The following is an 8138-nucleotide window of genomic DNA, read 5'->3' on the forward strand; positions in this document are numbered from 1 at the left end:
CCGAGGTATCTCGACAGCGCGCCCCATAAATGGAAATGAAAGGTTGCTGTGATGAGGGGGAAAGGAGGGAGGTAAAGTAGGCGCTGCCATGGGTCACTGCTATGCAGGTCTGGGGTGAGATTTCTAAGCCATCACATGTTATTGCAGAGATCAGATGCTGGAAATATATAGGAACAGCTCCTGCAGGGACAGTTGCTTCTAGACCAGGAACATTTGAACTGGAAGACTCTGATATTTGCTTGGATTTAGAATAAGGCTTCTTGTCCTGGTGTGCTGTACAGAGGACTCACCAGCCAGGCGGTCATGGTGCAAACAGCCAAGCAAACACAAAGACATCCCCAAAGGCACTGGAGGGCAGAGTCTCTGGGGCTTTGGATATGTACAGGATGCTGCTCTGTGACTTGCAAACATGCATAGGCTGCATCTGTAGGAGAGCTGCCTGGAGAACGGGGTGAGACTCAGAGCTGCATAGTCATGGCATGCAAATACAGAGCTACTTGCAAACTCCCAAGACTGTCAACAGCACCACAGCCCAGAGATGGGACAGCAGCCCAGGACTTTGCATTCTGACCTTGCTGAAAAGCAGAGCAATGCAAGAAGTATGGGAAAAAGAAGCCAAAGCTGGAAGACACTGGCTATGATTGGCCTGGGGGAGAAGGGCAGGCGGTGAGGTCTAGTGGACAGGGCACTGGAGTGGGAGTCAGGAGACCTGGGTTCAGATCTTGGCTTGGCCATTGGCCAGCTGGGTGACCGTGGGCACATCACTTCTCCCGCACGCAGCCAATCCCAAGTGTTCAAAAGCCCCGAGTCAGGCCCCCAGGAGACTGGCTGATGCATCAAGAGATCATGAGATATATAAAAATAAATAAATGTTGGCATCTTTTTATTTGCCTTGTGGGGTTTGAGTGTTTAGGAGTCACAATTTTAAGCTTCTCTCTGGAACCAGGAGGGCTAAAATATGTCTTGGGAAAGCTGAGACCCTCACATGCTCGCAGGGCTCCAGGAGCTTGAGCTGGCAACGCTGCCCACCCTTTGCCAGTCTTGTCTACCTAGAGAGGCAGCATTCTGGGACATGGATGGCCACTTGCTATATTTGTACAGTACAACGGGGCCTTGATCTGGGTTGGCCTCCCGCTGCAACACCAGAGGAAAAATGTCAAATAAGAGTACATACAACAGCTGCTCCTTGCTCATGATAGGGAGCTTGCTGAATCTGACTTAGTCAAGGCGCTGTGTGACCATCTGGCTGGAGACAATCCAAGAACAGGCTCTCTGGGGAGGTTGCCTCCTGCTTTGACCATGCTGGAATAAGCTTGCTAGTGGTGTTTCAGGTAGCGCAGAAACACGAAACGTGAAAAAAACCGAGACCAAAGCAAAAAAAAGGTGTTCACCACGTTGTCTTTGGACCTTCAGGCAAAGTTCTCTCCATGCTGTGGCAAAGGGCCAGGGGAGTATTTGTTTATTGGAACCAGTATGCCCATCCCTAGATATCAAACAACCCGAATCCCTCCCACTGATCCTCCCACCCTGCCCAGAGCCGTGTAGCTCAGAGGTTCCTTGGTGAAGCAGCTGTCAGCAGCGCCATTGACTTGGAGGAAGTGGGTCTCCAGCTGCCGAGCTGGACGCAGATCTCTTTATAGCAGCAGTCAGTGAAGATATTCTCTGAATAAATGAACAAACCGAGGTCCTTAAATGAACAGCATATCCTTCCTCAGGTCAATTTTGCAGAGGAAGAAGGTATTTCAAGAGTACTGCTTACAGCTTTCCCAAGTCACCCAGGGGACATTTTTGTGGCAGCTGTAAATCTGACAATGTTTCTGTTTAAGGCCCACGCAGACATTATTTCAGTCTGATATAGCGCATCATAAATGGGATGGAAAGCTCCCCTCTCTGGACAGATACAAAACCCCTTAATGCATTCAAACACCAGAGAAGCAGGGTATTATATCTACCCTCAGCTGGTATCTGGCTATCCCTCACTCTTCTATACACAGATGGCACTGGCAGGAGTTAGTGGGTGAAGGGTTAAAAAGAATTTATAAATTCCTTTGCTGGAGCATGTTGATTTTAGCGAGCAGCACAGATGTCATGACGATAACAGGGGATTTTCTCTAGTCCTGCCTGGCTTTGTCATTTGAATCTCCCTGTCCTTTGCCTTGGCTGAAAACCACAGCTAAAGGGGAAATCAACACCTTCTAGGAAATTAAGAATCTCCACAATACAGCAGATGTTTTCCTGGTTAAGAATCAGCGGCTGTATTTGGTCACCAACAGCTGGTAAGAACACTGCTCACCGGGATATGGGGGTTGGAGGATGTTTTAGAGGGTCATCATGTTCTCTTTAACACGAGCCTCGCTTAGCCTATTGAATTCTCAGCCACAAGCTATCCTAGAGGCCTAGAGTTTAGCAAGATTCAAAAGAGGTTTGGGCATTTACATAGATAATGAGAACACCCACAGCTAGAGTAGTAAGGGCTAAAAAAGGAAAAGACAACACAAACGTTCAGGAAGTTTGAGTCAGGGTCCATGATGACCTCTAATGAATGGAGGTCACAAGGAAACTTGCCCCGGGGACAGGTTATCCTATCACTGCTGTGACAGAGATGATTATCTCCTGCAATATCTTGGGGGAGATCTTACTGTATTAAGTGTATGGATCATTGTGGGCCAGGGATTGTATGTAATTCCATGGGGGAGGGAGATCACAGGAATTCAGAACAGGTTTTTTGGGGGGGCGTGGTGATTAGGCAAATTCACTCAGGGTTATAACACCGCCAGAGAGGTATCACCACCTGGAGAGGCTCACATGTGCTGGTTCAAACCAGATTCTCCAGGGACCAACAGACAAAGAGAAGACTTGGATAAATAGCCTGAGTCTAAACTGTCTCAAGGCCTTCTTTCTGACCCAGCTAACAGACAGGACCTTCTGACTAAGGGGGGCCCCAACCCTTTGTGGGAAGGGCTGGAAAGTCTTTGGCCTACTGAGGCCACATAAGACTGGTGGGGGAATCTTTCGGCAGGCGTATAGGGACTTCTATTGTTTGTGTATGTTTTCTCTGTAAGGCTCTCACCTTAAGAATAAATGTGCTTGCTTATAAAGAGCTGTGGGATCACTTGAGACGGGGCAACCACGCTGTTCATAGCCTCGGAGGGGAAAGCAAAGCACAGACGCTAGCCTGTTTAGGCAGTCTGGCTTGCTGGGGATATCGAAGTGTAGGCAGGGAGCTGTGCAGCTTGGAAGAACCCTGGAGGGTGACAGTGGTGGGTTTGCACCCAGGAGAAGTGACAGGTGAAGAGCCAGGAGCCTAGAGCAGGTGCCTTTCCTGGACGATGGGGAGGGAATACAGGTGCAGTTCCTCTCAACTGTGACAAGTCCACCAACCTGTGTAGCAACTGGTGCTGGCCCATGTCAGGGACAGGACAATGGGCCAGATGGACCCCGATCTGATCCAGTTTGGCATTCCTCTTTCCTAGCTTCTCATCAGTGGCAGAGACCGACCTCCGGAGGCGTCTGTGGTTATCTGACTTCACGCATTTCTCTAACCACATCTCTGCCTGGCCTGAATGAGACAGTCTAGCTTAGAATCACAGAATCATAGAATATCAGGGTTGGAAGGGACCTCAGGAGGTCATCTAGTCCAACCCCCTGCTCAAAGCAGGACCAATCCCCAACTAAATCATCCCAGCCAGGGCTTTGTCAAGCCTGATCTTAAAAACCTCAAAGGAAGGAGATTCCACCACCTCCCTAGGTAACCCATTCCAGTGCTTCACCACCCTCCTAGTGAAAAAGTTTTTCCTAATATCCAACCTAAACCTCCCTCACTGCAACTTGAGACCATTACTCCTTGTTCTGTCATCTGCTACCACTGAGAACAGTCTAGATCCATCCTCTGTGGAACCTCCTTTCAGGTAGTTGAAAGCAGCTAACAAATCTCCCCCCCCCCCCGACATTCTTTTCTTCCGCAGACTAAACAATCCCAGTTCCCTCAGCCTCTCCTCAGAAGTCATATATTCCAGTCCCATAATCAGTTTTGTTGCCCTCCACTGGACGCCTTCCAATTATTTCACATCCTTCTTGTACTGTGGGGCCCAAAACTGGACACAGGACTCCAGATGAGGCCTCACCAATGTCAAATAGAGGGGAATGATCACGTTCCTCGATTTGCTGGCAATGCTCCTACTTATACATCCCAAAATGCCATTGGCCTTCTTTGGCAACAAGGGCACGCTGCTGACTCATATCCAGCTTCTCGTCCACTGTAACCCCTAGGTCCTTTTCTGCAGAACTGCTGCCGAGCCATTCAGTCCCTAGTCTGTAGCGATGCATGGGATTCCTCCGTCCTAAGTGCAGGACTCTGCACTTGTCCTTGTTGAACCTCATCAGATTCCTTTTGGCCCAATCCTCCAATTTGTCTAGGTCCCTCTGTATCCTATCGCTACCCTCCAGCGTATCTACCACTCCTCCCAGTTCAGTGTGATCTGCAAACTTGCTGAGGGTGCAATCCACGCCATCCTCCAGATCATTAATGAAGATATTGAAAAAAACCGGCCCCAGGACCGACCCTTGGGGCACTCTGCTTGATAGCGGCTGCCAACTAGACATGGAGCCATTGATCACTACCCGTTGAGCCCAACAATCTAGCCAGCTTTCTACCCACCTTATAGTCCATTCATCCAGCCCATACTACTTTAACTTGCTGGCAAGAATACTGTGGGAGACCGTATCAAAAGCTTTGCTAAAGTCAAGGAATAACCTGCCCACTGCTTTCCCCTCATCCACAGAGCCAGTTATTTCATCATAGAAGGCAATTAGGTTAGTCAGGCATGACTTGCCCTTGGTGAATCCATGCTGACTGTTCCTGATCACTTTCCTCTCCTCTACGTGCTTCAGAATTGATTCCTTGAAGACCTGCTCCATGATTTTTCCAGGGACTGAGGTGAGGCTGACTGGCCTGTAGTTTCCCGGATCCTCCTCCTTCCCTTTTTTGTCATTCTTCTCGAGAAGGTTTCCGCCCCCAAGGCAGAAGGAGGTGGGCAGTAAGTATAACAAACAGTTTGGTATTTGGACATAATTCCCAGCTCAGGTTTAACACACAGACGGCGTTTCCCATCGCTAACTGGCAGCAAAGAGCTCATCAACATTTAAAGCAGAGGCTTGCTAATGACAGCGTGAGGCAGGTTTGCATGCCAAGACTGGCTAAGGTTCCTTGCCAAGGATTTTCTAAGAGAGAATTTCTCTAGGAAACTCCTTTAAAGAGAAGAAATGACTTCTGCTGAACCAGGTTAGGAGGCAATTTGGACATCAAGGGCTTGATTTTTCAAAGGCGTTGAGGGCACCAGTTAACTCAATGGGAGGTGTGAGTGCTCAGCCCCCTCTCAAAATCAGCCCCCACCTTTTTAATTGTCTAGCTGAGAAATAATGCAAAATACTCTGCGATTTAAGATTTTTTTATGAAAAGACTGTAAAAAAAAAAATTGAGGAAACTCAAACCATCCCCCCCCTCAATCCCGACTGGTTTTTCTCCAGCCCGTCACCGGGGTGTGAGCTCACCACGTTGTGCACAGGCTAGGAATGTGGGCCAGCACAAGGCCTGTGCACCACTTATGTCCGGCAAACCAAACTTCAGTGGGACTTTTGCCTACGAGACCTTTCCTGGAACCTACCAGTGTTCATCTGCAAGTGACACAAATGGGAAGTCGGAGAATGGGGCATGGCAGCATTTTGACCTGGTTAGAAAGCCACGTATTTCACACACACATCTATTCCTCTCCGGCTTTACTACCGTTCCTTTGCCAGGTCGTGCACCAGCACTAATGTCCAGGGTGGCAGAGGACACACGTGTGATAATTGGCTTTCGCAATAATTAAATGCCTCAGTGTCTGCCTTTAATCAGCTGCCAGATCCATTTATTGCCTCATAGACTCCTTTGCCGTGAGCGTTCCCGCTTCGTTAGTGGCTGAAATAGTGATGATTTTGCAGCATTTTTAGATGTCTATTGAAAGGCAGCAGTTTCAGTCCACCATGGACAAGATTCCGAGATACAAGTGCAGTCTGTTCTGCTCTGCAGTGGTTGGCGTTTACGCTGACTTGCCTTGCAGACGTTGCAATCAGTTCCTCGGGGGGGGAGATGCAGCCCTGGAGAGGCAGTCAATGCCTTGGAAGCACTAGCAGAAACTCTGTGCTCCTGCAGAATTGACTTGAATTCATTGTCAGTGAAGCCCTATCGTTATCCCCACAACACATTATTACCTATCTGTATTCCCAGTGCATCTGGAAGCACCAGCCAGAGACCAAGACCTTCCTGCGCTCGGTGCTGTACAGCCGCAAGCAACAGCAGCAGCCATTCAAGCTTCCCCCAGACTGATCCATTTGCTACCACCCCAGGCTGAATCCAAACCCAGCCACGGAGAGGGGAGATGCTCCAAATCTAGATGAAAAAAGAAAAGGAGTACTTGTGGCACCTTAGAGACTAACCAATTTATTTGAGCATAAGCTTTCGTGAGCTACAGCTCACTTCATCGGATGCATACACTCATTGGGGCACGGATCCTCTTTTGGGGGCCGCTAGGTGCTACTTCCATAGTACTACTACTAATTCCACTGTCAAGCTATTATCCAACTTCCTTGACATCTGTTTTCCCATGGGTGGTCTTTTCCCCTCTGTGAAACCTTAGGAGAAAGGCGAGAGAGCAGAGATGGCGTCGCCCTGCGTAGCAACCTGCCAGGAATGGATAGTGATGAGAAAGGGACAGAGAAGCTAAAATCCCCAACCACACCACGTCCTAGGCAGGCTGTACCTGGCACTGACAAACATTGAGGATACGCCTAGATGGCCCGCAGCAGGGAGCCTCCCAGCCCGGGTGGATACACCTGGGTTAGGAAGACTCAGCTAAGCGCTCTAACAGTAGATGTGTAAATGCCTCCAGCTCTGTAGCCTAGGAAGGCCGTTTTTAGAGCACTGGTGTGAGCCCGGCAAGCCTTGTCGGTCTCTCACACTGGGTGGCTCTCTGCCGCAGGCTGCTACAGGGTTAGAGGTACCCAGAGAGGCCCTGGTCCTTTGTACTTTGGCCACCTACTCGTGGCGCTTGCCATGCCCGTCGAGTCCCACTGAGACAGCACGCTTCAGTGCGCTCAGAACTATGCAGCCTTCCGCCATGGGAGAAGTCACACGACAAACCACGGCGGGGAGGCGGCCAACGGGAAGATCAGCGGTTTCGAACTTGGGTGCTTGGAGCAAAGCAATGAGAGCCAGCCTGCGGCACCTGCGTTTCAGCCATGCCACCGGCGCTGCCGTTGCCTTCAGAGTGTCCCGACCGCAACCCGGGAACAACGGCAAGACAAGCAGCCGCCCACCCGACGGCGCTCCCGAGGCGCGTGCAGACAACAGATCCCTGGAGCTTTTCCATCCGAGTTCAGAACAAACGCACCTCGCTCGAAAGGAAGTCACAGGGCTGAGTCACTCTGGAACACAAGACGGTACTTGGAATCGGCTTCTAAGTATGCCAGATTTGAAGCCCTTTATTACCAAGCTAAAGCCCTTCAAGCTGTCACGCCCTACCTTTTCCAGAAGGAGACGCTGCTCCCTTCACAAAGCCTTCTGGGAAGGCGGGGGGCGCTGGCGTCTCCTTCCATGGCTCAGACACCCGCAGACTGGAAATGCAAAACCAGCTCAAGCAGCTCTGCCTCTTTCGCTTAACTCAGGGAAAGTTCAGCGGTGAGCTGCTCACGGTCTACATGCATGCAGGAGGAGGTGTCTGACGGGACGGCGGGCGGCTCTTAACCTAGCAGGAAAAGGTATCAAAAGATCAGTTACCTGGAACCTAGCCAAACTCAGGCCAGAAGTGGGATGCACCATTTATATACCATTGGGACTTACGTGGTAGATTCTCCATCCCCGGGTGTGGTTAAATCAAGATAAGGTGCCTCATTCTCAAAAAAAAGCTTAGCTCAACCAGAAATTCTGGGCTTGAGGCAGGAATCACTGGGTGAGGTTCTGGCCTGTGCTCTCCAGGTTGTCAGACTAGGTGACCATAATGGGCCCTTCTGGCCTTAAATGTGTTAATAAAATATTGACAGGACGCTTTAGAGGCAGGGCAAGGCCTGTTGGCCCCTGCCTCCTGCCCTGCGCTTGGCTTATG

The sequence above is a fragment of the Chelonia mydas genome, chromosome 9 (genome assembly GCF_015237465.2).
Source record: "Chelonia mydas isolate rCheMyd1 chromosome 9, rCheMyd1.pri.v2, whole genome shotgun sequence".
NCBI classification, from domain to species: Eukaryota; Metazoa; Chordata; order Testudines; family Cheloniidae; genus Chelonia; species Chelonia mydas.